Consider the following 19,951-nt stretch of genomic DNA (forward strand, 5'->3'; position numbering starts at 1 on the left):
AAAAGCCTGTCGTCCCACCCTGTGCCGATAGCTGTTGAATAATGATGTTAATGTAAGGTGTGGATTGTCAAGGATCCATGTGCCATCTGAATGTACACATTTTCAAAGATAGGGAGTTTTTCTTGGGTTTTGTAGATGGGCCGCTCTTATGTGGCTACCATGAAAAGTTTGGCCAACCATTCTTGGAGGGTGGGTGTGTTCGGCGAGTGCCTATGCCCAAGGATTAATATTTTTGCTACTATCAGGGCTGTCGACATCATCTCCTCCGGTGTGGGTTGGATTTGTTGGTGTCTGATAAATCGCTGATTTTGCGAAATAACAAAGGGTAGTATTGTGTCATGTGTGCCGCACTGTGGTCCAGAAATGAATCAATCACTGGCAGTACTATAGAATGTGACGACGGTCACATTCCAGTTCCACGCACCATCAGCAACAATCAATCAGTAGTAAACAGCCTATGTTAAATTTATACTTGGATCAGTTCCAATCATGGAGTACTTTGAAGTAAGAAAACTACAGTCTGGCCCCCCTCAGGGCACGGTTGTGATGGTCCATAGGTCTGACCAGTCTTCATCTGTCTACTCCACATTGAGCCTAGTCTGCCCGAATATCGTACTCTCAAGTCTAGTGCTGTTGGAATGAATCTATAGGGATCTGGTAGATATTGGTGAAGTACCTCTAGATGTTCCCCATGTCATGAAAAATGTCTGAAGGGTTGACTTAGAGTGGTACTGGGTCAGATCTGAGTTTGCTTTTCAGGAAATGCAGTGATTGGCGAAGCAGCCAGTGAAGCGACCCTTTACGTGTCAATTCTGTGCTAATGACTTAAGTATATTTCCTTCATATGTCTCCTTCATATGAACTCCTCTTCCCGTCCATTGCAGCCAATTAATCACTGCATGTCCTATTTTAAGGTCGGCATTTGGCCATTGTGGCGCATTCGGATATGCACAACTATCCATGCCCAACAATTGGTACACATCTCTATAGGTAGACTACACTGCTTTCAGTGTGAGGGAACATGTGTTGGATGGCAGGGTCTCGTCATTTTAAAGGGGAGACGAAGTCAGGCGTGCCTGCACTAAATATCACTCTATAGACAACCATACTGGTCATTCATCGTTGTTGGCTAAGTAATATATCAATTGTGATACTATAGGTATATGTCTGGCAATCGCTGACCACCTGCCCTCGTTTCTGCATAAATGTCGGTGGTTTGAGTCTAGGCTTTCTACCCCCCATGAAGATTTTAGTGCATTCGAAGTGTGTTTCGAAGTGTGACATCATACCTAGATTGTAGTTAAACCTGAGTACTGTCACTAGGACACGGCCTCATCGTGAGAGTTGGAGTGAAGACTACCTGATGAAGTCTTTTTCCATTCCTTGTACAATTCTCATCTTTAAAGATGATCTCGGATTGGCCTATGGGGCAATCAGGCGGTGCCCGAGGTGCTGGTCTGACAGATCAGTGTGGGGCCCATTTTATGCCCAGGAAGTCCGGTTTTTTCTGGTGATTTCCCTGATATTACCACAAACATTACCTGTAATAAATACAAATTCATGCAGCCTCCTGTATCTTGCAAAAAAGGCGAACAGGGTGTCTTTACAAGTTCAAAACTACCCCGATATGCAAACGCGGGACACACTTTTTGCTATGTGGTTTGCTAATGGGGACCCCTTTTATTTTGGTGCCTGGACCTATTTTGTATCCCAGTGTGACCGTGATGATGACAATTCTAGTACAATCTGCCTCAAAACATGCTCCTAAAGCTGCTGAGGTTGTGGTACAACGTTTGTCTCCCAGAGCGATAATATATTTCTTGCTAGAACAGATGGGGGTGGGGAGGCACTGATGTGAGCTGGGTATGAACTGGGGCCCCATCCCTAGAGCATTCAAAAGAGAGTTAGCACAGCACTTGGTGAAAGGAATTAGGGAACATTTCTAAGCCATAAACACAGATATAAATCCTCTACAGCTGCATTGTAAATTCCTGACACAGAAAACTGCACAATAGATGACTCACACTAAATCACTCACACAGAAATCCAACAGGTTGGCCCATATTCACAACTATATACTGGTCATTTATACTGGGGCAAGGCCCTGTAGTCCATCTGTAGGCACAGTAAATCAGACAAGTTACTGTTTTACCTTGCAAACAAAAGGAAAAGAATGAGTCACATATAGGTTAATTGAATTCCAAAAAATACAAGACGTTTGCCCATGCAGTAGGGGGGTTTAGGACCTTCTTGAGCCTGAGATGGGAGGATGGCAGATCAATGAGTAGGGCGGAAAGTAGTGAGTTCACTAGTTTATAATAGAGAAAGGAGAATGCTTGCCTAACTTTAAAAAATAACTGCGAACATTCGGGGCCTTATTTATGAGAAGTGTTGCTTCGCTGCGACAAAGCAACGATGTAACACTTCTCAAAGCGCCCTCCTTGCAACACCATAGATGCGTCATATTTATTATACGGCGCATCAAGTTGCAAGGAGTTACAGATACCTCAGTATTACTGAAGTCTGTAGGCGCAAAAGTGATGCATTGCTGGGGTGTGTCGGGAAAAAGACTATAATAGAAATATTCCAGCGGTTATACTGTAAAGGACGACAAGAAAAATGTGTATAGTGTATTTCTTACTAATGTACCAAGGCTAACTTTTAGCCAAAGAGAAGATAAGGATTCCCTTGTTAACAAAGTAATCCATTGGCTCAGGAAGGTTAGGCAATGCCAGTCTATTATTAGATCGGACATAAAAAAATGTAGTAAGGATACCTTAAGAGACAGATAATTTACATGACATAAAGGTATCTTTCTGGTCTAAAGATATTCATGAAAACCTAATTATCATGAGTCTAAGATCCCATCCTCTCTTCAACTCAAACATTTGCATTAGACAGTGTAGAACTGAGGGATGCACTGATACCTACCAACTTCCGAATACACAACCTTGTAGTGATTTAGAGGCGATAGATTGACTACCCCAAGCTCAAGAACGGCAAACCAAAGTGAATGATATAGCCTGTTTACTTACCCCCACAAGCTAGTTGGTACCTGCAACAATTCGACCAGCCCAAAGTGCCCTTATTGGGCAATAATTTATCAATAGAGGGTAATCGATTAGTCATAAACGATTCTATGGAGGTTATAACTCCTACCCTTGACGTTTATCCTCAAAGAGACTTATTGAGGGATTATGCATTGTGGCTTGCCAGTACTAACTTCATCCCAAATACTGTGTCATTTCTGGTATGGTTATATCATGTGGTGGAGGATGGCTGGGTCTGCTGGACAACTAGGTTAGAGAATATCTTATGCAGCCTATGTGGTGCTAGGTAGTCTTAGTGCAGTATGTAAAATGGTGTATTCTGAAAGCAGACATTTGTGGTATCCTTCTAGGGGTATTCCAGGGCTCGTCGCAATTCTGTTTCGTTTTAGGTCCAGTGTGAGCCTTCCTCCCATTGTTCCTTGAGAGGCTGGAGCGATTCTCCCGTATGTTCTAGTATAGACTTATATAGCCACTTTATTAATGTCCACTTCTTTTCCATTATGTGCATTGTATGTAGGACAGCATGGGCACAGAACTTCATTCCATCACCCCCAAAGCATGTGCACTATTTCACCATTCAGTAGGAATTGGCCTCTTCCCAGCACCCGTCCGTCAGCTAGTCTGGAAGTCTGCGGGGGTGCCATCAACATGCAGGTCGCTAACAGTATGGATACTTACCGTTTCCCAGTGGGTTAACTCTATGTCTGACAATGGGCCACTGATAGTGGGTAGGCCCTTCAGCGGGAACCCCAGTGTGTCTGGGTGCGTTGAGTTTGTGTATTGCAGACAGCGCTGTAGTGTCATGGCCACCGTCAGCACTAATGTTGGTATCCTCCTAGAAAGTCTAATGCCTGGGAAAAATATACTATAGAGATATCTATTGTGGATCTGTTCATCAGTCAGTGCAGTTTCAGTCAAATGATGCTCTGCCATCAAGTAGGTTGCCCATTATTGTTGCGCCGCACAAAAGTAGCCCCGGAAGTTTAAAGCTGCTTCTTATCAGGTTTCACTGAAAGACAGTCGACAATGCTACTTGTTACTCAGTTCAACCAGATCATTATCTGAAGGATCACACCATATCAGGTCACACAATGCTAAATATTTGACCATGCTCTCAATCAGCATTACAACGCGTGACAATATACAACACTCTAATGAACTCATCGCACTGTTCCTCTTCATGCCACACCCTACATTTGGAATTTCATCTCACAACCATCATTACACTACTCCTATAACACAAAAAACACTGCCACAGAACATCACTCTTTTCCATAACATTCCATACCACACCAATACCACATCACCCTCTGACTCGTACACTACATGCCATCCTACCAGACCATAAAACATTTCACAACACCACACCTCATGACACCATGCTACATCTCACAATAACATACTGATGGCATACTACACATATGACAGCGTTACGATTAACAAAGCTCCACTGGCCATTTACCTGACAGGTTACTCCATCAGAGACACCATGGATTCCCCTTCCGCATTATTAACAAGTGCATTATATCCTATGACATTTGGAATAAGGTGGACTCGGTATCCGTCACATTTGTGATCGGTAAACTTCCCACCAAACTCTAAATTAGGCCGTATGTATCATTCTGTAGAACACTAAGCCACACAAATTCATATCTCAATAAATCCCCATCTCAAGACACTGTTCATCACCACTTGTTACACTCTCCACTTTACAGAGTACATTAATTCGACACTATACCTCCCAACCATACTTTACTGTAACCTTTCAAAACAGTCAACAACATCCCTCAACTAACTACTCATGTGATTACTCACCAGATAAGCCACACAACAATAGGGGCGGCTAATGCTAAGGGGCGTAGGAGCACAGCCTCACCCCCTGTGAGATGCCACACCCACACTCTGCCTTTATGTTCATTGCTTTATGCTTGCCTATCCCGCATGTGTGCTTTTATATTCAGTCTTTTGAAGAGGTGTTGTCCTACCACACAGCACATTACACCTAGTCATGAGTGACAAGGCTGCTGCTGCTGTGGATTATACTGGGCATGACTGGTTGACCATGTGTCGTGCTTGCCCATTCAGTCATTTGCACTTTAGGTTCTCCCAGCTGCACTGTGTCTGAGAGCCGGGTGTTGAAAAAATGCAGCTCCCTGATCTCAGCTGGAGCGCTTCAATGTCATTTCAAAGTTTTATATAAAGAATTAATTGGCAGTTTACATAGAACAGGCAATAGGTAAATTGTAGCAACAAAGAGTACAAATCATAAGTACAGAGAATGCAATGCAGTTCTAAGTAAAATTCAGCATGGATTCTCCTTCTAAAGGTGGGGGATAAGTGTCTCCTGTACATTGAAATCTACCCGTCATTAAAATCTACACGTCCCTTTATAGGACTTCTAACAAAGACATGAGTGCATGGTTCTCAGGGTATGCACCAATAGGGAATGAGCAAGAAGAAACATTTTACTACAGAATACATTAGACATTTCTCTCATGGTAATAATACATTGGTTTTGGATGTGTTTGCACAGTTTATTCGAGCAACTAATTGATGCATTGTGTATATCATTAGCTTGGGACCGTTGAAATGTCCTTGGCCCAGTTCAGTGAAAGTCTCTGGGAACATTCTCTGGTTACTCGTGTGATTCACACAATTCTTTATTTAGAACAAGACAGCAGTAGTCATCACATGATATATTGCGACATTGATACAAGATGGAGGACAGTGCAAACACAACCTAGGTTAGCGTAAGTTCATTTTACAATGCATTTATTACACAGAAAGAAGGTCAACTTCCACACAGTAAATGACAGGCAGCACAGAGACGAAAGCTTCCACAGCCTGACAAATCACAGCACAGGTTACAGTAGCGGCTGCTTCTGGACCCGGGTTGTTGGGGTGGGAGGAGGGAGAGACTTTGAAAGAATAAAAAAAATAAAAAACACTTACCTGTAGCAGCTGGACGCTGCCTCTCCATTGTCCTCCGTCATCTTCCTTCTCTTCCAGCAGTCCTGGCCGGCAGCAGGAAGTACCCAAGCTCTCCTGAGCCAATCACCACGCTGCAATGCAGCATGGTGATTGGTCTGAGCGCCGTGGTTCGGCGCTCAGAGATGGAATGGGAGGCTTTGCATTTTCCTCACTAGGCTGTGTAATGCAGCCTGGTGTGGAAGATACAAAGTGCGCAGGACTGTTTGGCTGGCCCAAAGTTGTGCGCACTTAGGGAGTGTAAACCACCCCTCCTCCTGATCTGGCCAGCCCTGCCCCACCCTGAGAGCCACTGATGTAATAGGGAAAATAAAACTATAATTACAATAGTTATTATCATTTTATTTTTCCTTTGTTCAGTGGGGTGCCACTGAGTCAGGTTCATATTGAAGGTCAGGGCCGGACTGGGAACCAAAACTGGCCCTGGCAAAGAGCGCGTACGGCCCCCATGGGAGCGGCTGAGCTATTTTCCAGGGCCGGTTTCGGCCGACTTTGTTACAGGGGCCGATTTTGCAGCTATGTTGCAAAATCGCTCCTGTAACAAAAACGGCCCCCAGGGGCCCAACATTGACCCCACCCTAGTTGCCCACGGGGGAAACGCCCAGTGCCCGCTACAGCCAGTCTGGCTCTGTTGAAGGTTCATAGTGATTGCCTATGTTTTGTTTTGTCCCGGATTCAGTATTAATGCTTCACCCTTACTGCAAAATTGCCTACAAATGAGTGTGCGCATGGGTCCCTGATCACTTTAAAACTGAAAGCTGATGGGGAGCCGTCATCGTCCCAGACTCATGAACAGTTGCGATGGCTCACCTTTGCTTAAACTGAAATAAAGGATACACGACACTGGGTATGGGCTCCCAAGCAGCAAGGCCAAACCCTGCCTAGTTTATACTATAGACCAACTGCCAATGCTGCCAATATGAGTCACAAGATTTCTATTTATATCCCCATCACAAGAATTAAACACTATGAGGGCGGAGTTGACTTTTAGAATTAATCTTGAGGTTTTAATTTCTATTTAATTTGTCATTTTTTCATTTGTTTTAGCGGATTTTATACATTACAAACAAAGGAAAACATATCAACAAAAACATTAAATCAACATACATGCACCTAGTCAATACTGTACCCCTTGGTATCATTCATACACATTCTCTCTCTAGAAGTTCTCGCATTCAACACATTCACACTCAAATATTTTACTTGCAACAACCATTTTTTATGTACATTTCATATACAATTTCTACAAGAACCATAGTATACTGTGTACACTAAATCAAATAAAATACAAATGTCATTTATATTTCCTTATGGTTCACAGAAAATGAGGTCTACGCGTTTCGAACTCCCTTTTGTTATGGGGTTCTCATCAGGACCGTAACTGTAAGTGAAAAAAGAGAAGGGACTCTTATTAGTTCTTTCGTGTATTTCCACCTAAAAGCTGTTTTGTGGTTCAACAACCACCTTTCTGCATCTTACCTCGCTCATTTATCTTCTGATTATGGGGTCTTTAGTTCACCACGACGCAGAACCACCTGGATGGTAAATGTATATTTTAGCATCCGTAGTTTAACAATAGATCCGATTACACTCAAAAAGGAAAAACTGAATCAAACCACTCACTTAATCTCTGGAGATGACTTTCTCTAACCGCTGGAAAGAAAGCAATGAAAGAATGTTTTAGCTGAGATGTTGGTTGTGTAGTCACTCCCTGTTATTTGGTCGCTACGGAATAACTTCTTACCTAGTTGAAAATCATGTGCGCCTCTACTGTAGACGATTTGTTTAAGGAGTGCTTCTCCGGACACTTCCGCCGAGTGCCTGAAAGGGGAAACTAGAATGTGTCAATCTGACTCATTCGATTGTCACGGTGTTCAAGAAGCCTAGGGATTACTTCGTACTTCAAGGCGTTCCCACCATCTTACCTTGTCTCGTCCTGCTTCGCAACTTTGTGCCAATCCGATCTCTCAGTCCCAGTCGGTCTGTGTTCTTCTGCGGGCGCGCTTCCGTTTTATTCTTGTCACGTGATGCTGTCCGTGATTATGAGCGCCATCTTTGAATGGGGAGTTTGTTTCTTCGTTCATATTCCCAAGCTGTTTGTTTCAACAAAGACAACCCACCAACAACCGATTATATGATGTAAGATTCCTTCGGGGATTGTGGTTATTTTTCATGTGACAAATGTGATGAAAAATATTTTTATGTTTTGCAGTCTTAATAATCGTAATGATATTTCGGGCGGAAATCGTTTCATGAATTTCTATACATTATTATAGAAACACCATCCTGAGGGCAGCGGCTCCATTTGAACAGTAGAATGTGACTTTCCTATAGTTTATATATTTCTGATAATTCGTTGAGTCCTTCAATGGCCGAATTAAATTTCAGAATCAACATGGCCTCTTTTTGTGCAAGTTTTGCCTCCAGATCTCCTCCTCTCGAATCTGTCTCTACTTTCATGATAACTGTCCATCGTAGATCATTGTCTTTATGATCTTTCAATTGCCAGTGATTCACCAAGGGGGCTTTAGGGACCATTCTTTTTATCCTTGATCTATGTTGTTGGATTCTCAAGCGAATCTCCTGATTGGTTTTGCCAATGTATAGTGAATTACACGGACATATGATCCCATAGATGACATTACGTGATTTGCAGTTTGTAAAATAGTCATGTCTCTATATTTTTTCATTATGCTTGAAAACTGACCCTTCCTCCGTTAGAGCACAGCAATTACAACCACCACATTTGTGGTGGCCTGTTATGGGAGGTAGTCCAATCATAGTTCTTAATGTTGGTTGGGTTTTTGTAGGCAGTGCTGCTCTCACCAGTCTATTAGCTATGCTTGACTCTTTTTAAAAAGCAAATAATGGAGGTTTTTTCAGTTCCTCGCATACATTTTTAACCAAAAGCCAGTTGCTGTTTATCAACTTTTTCAATTTGTTGGAATTGGGACAGTATGTGGTGACTTGTGCTATTCTGTCCAATTTTGGTCTTGATCTTTTCTCTAATAGACATTCTCGCGGGGTCCACCAAGCTCTTTTTTGGGAGCGTTTCAGCAATATTTTGGGGTATCCCCGTTCAATCAGATTTGTAGTCAATTTTTCTGCATGTTGAATGTATTCCTCCTTGTCTTGGCAATTTCTATGAATCCTTAAATATTGCCCAAAGGGCAAATTTTCTTTTAGGCTCCGGGGGTGATTACTGCTGAAGTGCAGTGCTCGATTTCTGTCCGTTTCTTTTTTATACAGAGTAGTCTTAAGGCCTCCTTCTTCCGAAGGGTATATCTCGACGTCTAGGAAAGGCATTTTACTTCTTGAATATGTTAGGCTGAATTTAATCTCCTGTGTTCTATTGTCAACCAACCATGGAAGTTTTTGAGCTCATTTTTTTGGACCAGACCACACAAAGAATACATCGTCTATAAAACGATTCCAATTTTTTATCCATGCTCCAAACGGATTATTTTGGTACACAAACTTCTCTTCATAACTTGACATATACAAAATGGCTAATTCAGGAGCAAACGGACATCCCATTGCGACGCCGCCTACTTGAAAATAAAAATCTCCATCAAAATAGAAATAATTATTTTTTAATGCAAAACTTGCCAATTGTATAATGAATTCTGTTGGAACCTTTTGTGGCCGTTCTCTTGTTTCCAATGTCTTTTTTAGTACCTGTATACCGTCTTCTTGAGGTATCTGCGTGTACAGGGACGTGATGTCCATTGTTACCATCCAATCATTCATTTTATCAAATTCCACTTCATTTAGCTTGTTTATGAAGTCCATTGTGTCTCTGATGTATGATTTTACATCTGGTATGAATGGCTTTAAAAAGAAGTCCACGAATTTTGATATAGGCTCCATTAGGGATTCACAACCTGAGACGATTGGACGTCCTGGAGGTGTTTCTTTATTTTTGTGTACCTTTGGCAGTACGTAGAATAAAGGAATTCTGGGATGTGGAATTTTTAAATACTCTGATTCCTTTTTTCCAAGGAAGCCTTGTTGGAATGCTTCATCTACGATCGCGTGGAGTTGGCATCTAAGTTCTGGTGTGGGATCTTTATTTATTTTCCGATAACAATTTATCTCATTTTTTTTGTTTTTTTAAACAATTTTTATTGCAGAGTTACACACTTGACACATCAATCCACGTACAGCCATGTTGCACAGAGTCTTTCCTATCTCGTTCCCGTCCTTAGTTTGTACACAGCCATTTAGCCCACATCCCGGAGGTTGGGCGGCGGTATTCGAGGTCTTGTTATACTCCCAGGTGTTCTGACTCGTGTAGGGGGAGAATGATTCTACTGCCCTCTGCTTTATATCTTTTGTGTCCCCCCCCCTCCCATTCCGAATATGGCTGTCTAATTATGTCAATACCCCTGTTGTTGTACTGCATCCCCCCCCCCCCTCCCCCATGTGTCCGTGCCTATGCCTGGTGCTAGAACATGTAGTCTTGGTGTTGGCCGAAGGAGTTTTACGTGCTTCCCTGTGTGTGTGTGTCTGGTGCCAGTGCTGGGTGAGCAGTGGGTGTCAATGGGGATAATGGGCACTCAGTCTCCTCCCCCTCCAGTTCCTCTATTGTGCTGTCCCTTAGAGCCTGAACTAACATTTCCCACGCCATCGCCGCCTCCTGTGCTTTCTCGTCCGACCTTCGGCGAGCTAGTTGGTATCTAATTGTGCTCTCGGCTGTGGCCCACTTCAAGAATTCGTTCAGCCACCTCTTGTGTGTCGGCCCTGACTTCGATTTCCACCCCTTGGTCAGTTCCCGTTTGGCTAGAAGCAGGCCCATGTCTATGAATTTGCTTGTAAGCTTGTTTTTGCATGTGTGTGGGAACCAGTGTAGAAGTGTGACCTCACTGTCATATTGCAGTTCCCTGCCTGTCACTGTGTTCAGGGTGTCTCCTATCTCACTCCAATACTCCTGTATGTAAGGGCAACCCCGGAGCATATGGAGTAGGTCCGCCTCTATTAGGTTGCATCTGGGGCATGCTGCGTTTGTCACTCCAAAATATGTTGCTATTTTGCTCGGGGTCAAGTAGGCTCTGTGGAGGATGTACAGGTGGATGAGCTGGAGGCGCGCATTTCTGGTGCTCTTCCTAGCTCTACGTATCAGTTGGGACCACGTTGTGTCAGGGATTTCCTTCTGCAGGTCCGCTTCCCACTTTGCTTTAAGCGGTGTGAGGGGTTGAATGTTTTCGGATGACATTCGGGAGTAGAGGCACATAACTGCTTTGAATGTCCCTGCCGCCATCATCGTGTACTGGCACGCTAGAGTTGTCTGTGGTTCGATCAGCCCCTCCCCCCAGTGCGCCTGTATGGCTCTCACTACCGCCGCGTGTATTAAGTAATCGCCCCTCGGAAGGTCGTAGCGCTCCTGAAGAGTCTGGTATGGTACCAGCACTCCGTCATCATAAAGGTCCCCTATCATTTGTAAACCTGCTTCCTCCCAGTCCTGTAGTCCCGACCAGTCTCCCCCATGCGGTAGCGCCGTCACCATACCCAGTGGGATTTCGGGCGCATACGGGTGCGCAGGCCCAGTTCGCTTTTGCGACCGGTTCCAGCACAATCGGAGCGTCCGTTCTTCTAGAGATAGTCCTCTGAGTATCAGTTTTTGTTGTAGAGTAATGTATGCTAGGACATGGCGAGGTATACCAATCTCCCTCTCCTGCTCCGGACCTCGGTAGGCTCTCGCAACCTCTTGTGTGAAGTATTGTAGTTGGGCCGCCAGGTAGTATAATTCAAAGTCCGGGACCGCCAGTCCCCCCTCGTCTTTCGAGCGGGTTAGCGTCGCCAAAGCAATTCTACGCCTGCCCGTTCCCCACAAGAAGGACACCACTAATGACTTCAGTTGTTTAAAGGTCGCTCCGGGTAGCCATACCGGGAGGGCTCGGAAAAAATATAATAGCCTTGGTAGGGCTATCATTTTTAGTAGTGACACTCGGCCCGTCATGGACAGGGGTAGGGTCGCCCAAAAGGTCATACTGCTCTGCAGGGCTCGGATGCAGTGTCCGATGTTGCCATCCAGCAGGTCAGCGGGCTCATGGTATATGTGCACCCCTAGGTAGCTTAGGCAGTCGGGCTCCCATCTCAACATCGAGTGGGTTGGGGGACGTGCCTCATTTCTCCGTAGGGGGAAGAGACAGGTTTTCGTCCAGTTCACCCATAAGCCGGAGATGTCGCCAAAGCGTGCCAGCAGTCTCTCGGCTCCTTCTACCGCCTCCTCGGCATTCTCTAGAAAGAGGAGCAGGTCGTCTGCGTACAAGGAGATAAAGTGGCGGGTTCCTCCGGAGTCCAATCCGCGGCAGTGGTCGCCCCGTCTGGCCATTGCCGCCAGGGGTTCCACCGCGAGCGCGAATAGTAGGGGGGAAAGTGCACATCCCTGTCTGGTTCCCCGGCTCACATCGTATCGGTCTGATACCAAGGGTCCGACCCTCACTCTGGCTGTTGCCGACGCGTACAGCACCTTCGTCCACTCAATATATCCCTCTCCTAAGCCAAAGTTCCTCATTACTCTATAGAGATAATCCCACTCCAGACTGTCGAATGCTTTCTCTATGTCGACCGCTAGTACCAGGGGAGTTCGTGCCTCGGGCGGAGGGTTATCTATTAGTCTGAGTAGTCTGCGGATGTTGTGCGTCGTGTTTCTCGTGGGTATGAATCCTGATTGATCTTTGTGGACTAATCCGTTCATGTGGGTCAACAACCTAGTAGCTAGTATTGTACTCAGGATTTTATAATCCGTCGTCAACATAGACAGCGGCCGGTAGGACGCTGGGTCTGTGCTGTCTCTTCATGGTTTTAGCAGGGGAATCATTATGGCTTCGCGCATTGAGCAGGGAAGTCTGCCCGTTTCTTTGGCCTCGTTATAAATTATTCGAAGTCGTGGGGCCGGTTGATCAAGGTATTTGATATAGAATTCAATGGGCAGTCCGTCCAGACCCGGCGTTTGTTATGCGCCATATGTTTTATTGCTCCCTTTATTTCCGTCAAGTCTATCGGGCTGCCCAGGGATTCAGCGTCTTCTCGTGCCAGTTGGGGCAAATGTAGGTCAGCTAGGAAGGCGTCCGTTGCTGCGCCCTGATCCACTAGCCCGCTCTGGTATAGTCCCTCGTAATAGGAGCGGAAACAGTCCAGTATGTCCGGCGGCGTGCGATAAGTGTGGCCCCCACTCCCCTTGAGGGACAGAATTGGCTGGCTGTTTCGGCTGGGGTTTGCTAGCCAGGCCAGGAGTGTGCCGGTTTTATCCCCCTCCGCGAGAGTTCTTGTCAGGTACGTTTTGTAGTCAAAGCTGCGGAGGCGCTCCACTTCCGCCGCCACTGCCTCTCGCGCCTCACTGACCTTACTCTGAAGTTCAGGGTGGTTGGGGCGCTCTCGCTCTGCGTTTCTCAGTCTCTGTTCAGCTCTATCCAGATCATCTATCAGCGTCCTGCGCACCCCCGCAAATTTTCCTATACAGTGTCCCCTCACCACTATTTTAAACGCGTCCCACTCCGTGGCCCTTGATGAAGCAGTATCCTCGTTCTCCACGAAGTACTGTGCGATCCTCTCTCCTAATGCCTCGCGAAAAGGTGGGTCATCTAGCGTGTCCGGCCGTAGCCGCCACGTCGGGATACGTGTGATTTCGTTCATCCAGTCTAGCGTTAGGAGTAGGGGGTTGTGATCGGAGATCATTCGTGCTAGGTATTCTGTCCGGGCCACCGTCGGGAGTACCGTCTGTGAGCATAGAAAGGCGTCGAGGCGGACATGGAGGTCATGAATGCTGGAGTAGAACGAGTAGTCCCGTTCCCCCGGGTGTTGTACCCGCCAGACATCCGAGAAATCCCATTTTCCCTGCCAGTCTGCTCTGTGCTTTGCAAGTCTATGCACTGGGGATGCCTGCAGTGGTGGGTGTGATCTGTCTAGATTGGTGTCTACAATTGAGTTAAAATCCCCCCCTATCAGCACGGGACTAGTGAAGTAGCTGGCCAGTGTTCTAGAGAGTGTCGCAAAGTACGTCGCCTGATCAACATTTGGCGCATATATACTGGTAAGTGCTATGTGTCGGCCTCTAAGCAGGCCCTCAACCGCTATATATCTCCCATCTGGGTCCACAGTGTGCCTAGTGACCTGGAAAGAGATGCCCGCTCTTATCCAGATCAGCACCCCTCTAGCGAAGGCAGAGTATGTAGTGTAATAAAGGTGGCCCTTCCATCTACGTTGCAGCGCCACACCTTCCTTCCGGGTTAAGTGAGTTTCTTGTAGGAATGCTATATGCACACCCCTGCGGACTAAATAGGAGTGAATTTTGTGCCTCCTAGTCATCGTGTTCAGCCCCCGCACATTCCAGGACACACATTTCAATGATCCCATGTTAGCCATAGTTCCATTGCGTTCGGTTAAGTTCAGTCATGGTTGGCACCCAGACAGTAGGTTCGACATCATTCCCGCCCCCCCAACTTTCCCTTCATTCCCCCCCCCTCGAACTGCGCCCTGAGTTCCCCCAACTACTCCAGGCTCCCCCCCCCCCCAGAACAGGACCTAACTGCAACAGAGTAGTTCCCATCCAAACAGGTGAGCAATCGTGCTCTGAACTTCTACGTAATCCGTGACTAATATCCCGGAAGCCTTATGGGCTCTGGGGAGCGTGGGCTAGGTACTGGTAGTTTTCGGTGTCGTCTCCACAGTTCCCTCCCGCCATATACAGTGTAACTTACGATATTTCAGTCTAACAGCGTCCTGCTCAGGTGTTCCTAGAGGCCATCCGACAAGCCAGCGCCAGAAAACAAGTGGATGTGTCCGAAAGTTTAGCTTCCAATTATCACTTCCGAAGTCTGCGGTGTGATTCTCGGGCCTCCTGTTTTTCCCATTTCCGACAATTCAGTCTCCGAGCCCGATCCCCGTTCTTCCGAGCCCGAGTCTTTCTCCGATCGGATCAGAGTAGATCCCGAAACTTCTTTCACTGCTTGGAGTGCTGCTTTTCGCTCGCCTTCCGTTTGAGATTGCGTCGGTTTCCTGGATCTCTGTCTCAGCCTCCAGAGTCTCCTCGATTTCCTCACCGGTTGATTTTGGCGCTCCTCCTCAGCCCTAAATTGCGCGCCATCCGTGCCTGCCTTGTAAGTGTCCCACCAGGCCCAAGCCTCCTCCGCTGTTGTGAAGAACTGAGCTTTTCCATCCACCACGATTCGGAGCCTGGCTGGGAACAGCAGAGAGTATTGAATGCCTTCCAAGCGTAGTTCTTTTTTGATGGAGAGGAAAGAGGCGCGCATTTTTTGCGTTTCAAATGTATAGTCCGGAAACAGGGTTACTTTGCTGTTGTCTACTTGGAAGGGTCCGGCTTCCCTAGCTCGTTGCAATAGCCAGTCTCTGTCTTTGTAGTGCAACAGCTTGATGACCACTGGGCGAGGAGGCAGTCCCGGTTTCGGAGGTCTGGATGGGACCCGATGCGCTCTTTCCAACGTGAAGAAAGGGGAGAGGCCCTCTGGGGCAACCACAGTTCTTAGCCAGTCATCCAGGTAACTCACCATGTCCGTACCTTCTTTTTTCTCCGGAAGACCCACTAGGCGCACGTTGTTTCTGCGGCTGCGGTTTTCAGCATCCTCTGCCCACCTCTCTAGAGCCTGTATGCGGTCCAGCGCTTCGGTGAGTCGTCCCTCCATCGATTTGTGTGCTGGCGCCAAGGTCGTTATGGCGTCCTCCGTCTCCTTGACTCTGTCCACTAGTTTTGCATGGTCTGCTCGAAGGAGTCCAAGTCCCGTTGATACTTGTGCAATATCGTGGTGTAGGGCATCCTTCGTGGCTGCGATCGCTTGAAGAATCCTATCCTGCATTTGCTGTAGGTCTGTTGTCGGTGGGGGAGCATCATCCAGAGTTTCCGTGGTGGGGCTGGCATCTCCTCTTACTCCTTTTGTTTTCCCCATTGCGGTGTGATGGCGGAGGACCGGGGTGACGGTGAGAGAACGGGGCGTCCGGCGGATCCGACGCGGTTCGGCAGCGGGGGTCACCCGCGAGATCACCCGGAGTGTCTGATCGTGTCCTTTGCCGCCTCAGGGCAGCTGGCTCCCAGTTGTCGTTGCAGGAGCTGGGCCTGCTCCGGTCTGCCTCATGGCCGCGCAGCTGTGTGCTGGACAGGGCCCCCCGCGGTCCTCTGCAGGTTCTCCCCCCGCTTCGCTGTTAGACGTTGGACGCCCGTTGCAACTCTCGGATCTATTCGGAGGTGTCTCCCAGGTCGTTTTTGTGGGCAATGGGGTTCCGCAATGTTCAGCTCTACCAGAGCAGTTCTGGCCCGGTCGGGGGCCCTCCCGTTGGGTGGGGGGTCTCCGCGAAGATTCCCACTGAGTTGGGTCTCGTGTGGGCCGACTGCCCCGTGGGTAGTATCCCCTTCAGGAAGATCTAGGGTGCAGGGCCCAGCACGGGCCTCTAGGTCCTCCAAGCCGCTCCCCAAGGCGTCCAGCAGACGTGGGCCCTAGTGAGGTCAGGGCATCGGATCTCCAGTCGCACTCAGGGCCAGAGTTTGCTGGGTCGGTACGTGGTCTCTCGGGGCCCGGGGGGCCGGTCACAAGGCCTCCCCCAGTCGCTCCGTCTGTTCAGCCCGGCGAAGGTGTTGTAGGCCTTCCTCACCTCCTGGGCCGCAGTGGGAGGCCGCCGTGAAGTCGGGGCTCCAAGTCCTGTCCCCCGGTAGGGTCGGGGCCGCTCCGCAACGTCAGGGCTCGGCGCGCACCTCCCGGTGGCGTCCCCTCGAATCACGCCCGGGACGGGCGATCGCCTCCTGGGCTCCCCACCATCAAGCGCCCCCACCGCCCTCCCGCGCCGGGCAGAACGCCTCAGGCCGGTCCCAGGGGCGGAGGCGGAGTCGTTCTCCTCCCGCGGGCAGCAAAGATACTACCGGCCCGTCTCCCTTGCCGTCAGGTGTCCACCCCTCGGCTTCACCCCGCGGCTGTCGTTCACGTGGTTCTGGGGGTCAAGGTTTGTGGCAGGTACTCACACGTCGGTCCGGGCTCCCGGGAGGTGCCAGGTGGAGCGGCGCAGCAGTTGCGGACTTCTGGGCTCGGTCGGGCGCTCCGGGCCCACACTCCCTTCCACTCGGGGGGCCTCAATTTTCGTCTCCCGGGAAGGGAGGAGTCGCACTGGGGTCGGCGGGGCGCCGAGCGCGGTCCTCCAGCGTTTCCTCACGATTTTAGGGGAGTCGCAGTATTCCGTTGCCGGGCATCCACCCTCTCATGCACCCGGACAGCACCCTGGACGTCTTAGTCGGGCTCCGGGGTTCGCGCTGTGGGTCCCAGTGTCCCAGCAGTTATGGGGACGCCGCCATCTTGTGCCTCGGGTCCGCGAGTTTGTTCTGGACCTGTACGCCTCTCATGGTGCAGGAATCGGCACTCCCGTTGTACCGGAGCAGGAGGCAGCGTATCGCTTGGGCTCACCCGGTTTTCATGGGGTTCCCGAGCCTTAGGAAGGATATTTTAGCGGATTACGGGCGGTGGGTTCGGGAGCCTCGTTAGGCTGCTACCATCTTCGTTGGCTGCTAGCCACGCCCCATAACAATTTATCTCATTAAGTTGTTTTTTAACCTCATTGATGTAAAGGGTCCTGTCCCACAGCACAATCGCTCCTCCCTTATCTGCTTGTTTCACAACAATGGTTGCATCATTTTTTAAATTTGTGAGTGCCATTGATTCAGATTTGGTGATGTTATGCTTGATCCATCCTTTCTTTCTTTCCATGTCAGTGATTGCTGATAGAATTGTTCTTTCAAATGTTAATACCTCCTTTGGTATTTTATAATTTGGAGGGCAAAATGTGGATTTTTTATGTAGGCCAGTTGTTTCTGTACTTGATTCCAGTGGGTTTTCTGCAAAGAAGGTTGTTAATCTAATTTTTCGAAAGAATTCCATAGTTTCAATTTTTAATTTGACAAAATCGGTTCTTTTTGTGGGTACAAACGTGAGTCCTTTTTCAAGGACACTTTCTTCGTCTTTTGTCAAAATTTTATTGGCGATATTAAAGATCAGGGAAGGTGTTAATTTTTGTAATTTTGGCGTCTGGTCGACATCTCCCATGGTTGATTGTATCTCGTTTTTCCTCTGGGTTTTGTCTGGCCTCTCCCTAAAAAAGCTGATCCCTGTTGATTGTGTTGAAATGATCCTCTTCTATTCTGAGTTCTTCTAGGGTCAGCGGTCTCTCCCTCACTGCTGCTTCCAGATGACGAGGTATCTGAAAAGGTGATATATTTTTGGAACGATCTTCCTTGATACTCTTGTAAATGTCTTCGAGATTCAGAGCGAGAGTAGAAATCCGATTGTAAGAATGGATATACCTTTTCAAGGTTAAAATTCTTTTGATCTTTATCGAATTGGTTTGTTTTTTGGTTTATGGTATAATCCTTGAACTCGCTGATTTCCTTTTCTACTTTTTCTAGTAGGCCTTTAGCGTCCGTGATCAATTGGTTTGTAGCAATGCTGGTTTGTAGGTTTTCAATCTCCTCTAATTGTACTTGGGATAATCTCTGAGCAGTTTCGATGGTCAATACCATTAAATCCCGGCTACACTTTGATTCAACGTAGCTGTAGCCCTTTTTATAAATAGGGTCCTCTGTAAAAATCACAGGTATGTTTTTTATTTGTAAGCCTCCTGGAATAATACCAGCTCTTAAATGTTTGAGTAAAAAATGTCCATGCAAATCCGTCCGGATCTGTTTTTTCTTTAGCCTAAGCAGTTTTTCCGTTTCATTTTGGTTTTGTGCTGAGACGCTTAAGGAGGCTGACGCAAAAAGGGGTGGAGCCGCTAGCAGCTTTTTTATATGTTCCTCACTGTATGAGAATGCTTCATTTTCAGACATACTTAACCATACACACTCAATTCATTCATCCAAACTCTTGCCAAAGACCACTACAACACGACGTAGGACCAAGTTCCTATGTTCCTATCTTGGAACAGCAATGTCACAACAACACCAATAACCTCCAACTCAAGGTTGTGGGCTACCACACAGGTACTTGCCTGCTATCAATATGGATACACAACACTGGGTATGGGCTCCCAAGCAGCAAGGCCAAACCCTGCCTAGTTTATACTATAGAACAACTGCCAATGCTGCCAATATGAGTCACAAGATTTCTATTTATATCCCCATCACAAGAATTAAACACTATGAGGGCGGAGTTGACTTTTAGAATTAATCTTGAGGTTTTAATTTCTATTTAATTTGTCATTTTTTCATTTGTTTCAGCGGATTTTATACATTACAAACAAAGGAAAACATATCAACAAAAACATTAAATCAACATACATGCACCTAGTCAATACTGTACCCCTTGGTATCATTCATACACATTCTCTCTCTAGAAGTTCTCGCATTCAACACATTCACACTCAAATATTTAACTTGCAACAACCATTTTTTATGTACATTTCATATACAATTTCTACAAGAACCATAGAATACTGTGTACACTAAATCAAATAAAATACAAATTTCATTTATATTTCCTTATGGTTCACAGAAAATGAGGTCTGCGCGTTTCAAACTCCCTTTTGTTATGGGGTTCTCATCAGGACCGTAACTGTAAGTGAAAAAAGAGAAGGGACTCTTATTAGTTCTTTCGTGTATTTCCACCTAAAAGCTGTTTTGTGGTTCAACAACCACCTTTCTGCATCTTACCTCGCTCATTTATCTTCTGATTATGGGGTCTTTAGTTCACCACGACGCAGAACCACCTGGATGGTAAATGTATATTTTAGCATCCGTAGTTTAACAATAGATCCGATTACACTCAAAAAGGAAAAACTGAATCAAACCACTCATTTAATCTCTGGAGATGACTTTCTCTAACCGCTGGAAAGAAAGCAATGAAAGAATGTTTTAGCTGAGATGTTGGTCGTGTAGTCAATTCCTGTTATTCGGTCGCTACGGAAAAACTTCTTACCTAGTT

At 46.9% G+C, this 19,951-nt stretch overlaps 1 protein-coding gene across 1 annotated transcript in view; it reads left to right on the forward strand.

Moving 5' to 3' along the window:
- The window catches only part of LOC144828052 (ethanolaminephosphotransferase 1-like), a 581,090-nt gene that overhangs the window by 399,910 nt on the left and 161,229 nt on the right, over window positions 1-19,951 (forward strand). The gene's annotated exons all lie outside the window — the stretch shown is intronic.

The sequence above is a fragment of the Lissotriton helveticus genome, chromosome 4_1 (genome assembly GCF_964261635.1).
Source record: "Lissotriton helveticus chromosome 4_1, aLisHel1.1, whole genome shotgun sequence".
Classification (NCBI taxonomy): Eukaryota; Metazoa; Chordata; class Amphibia; order Caudata; family Salamandridae; genus Lissotriton; species Lissotriton helveticus.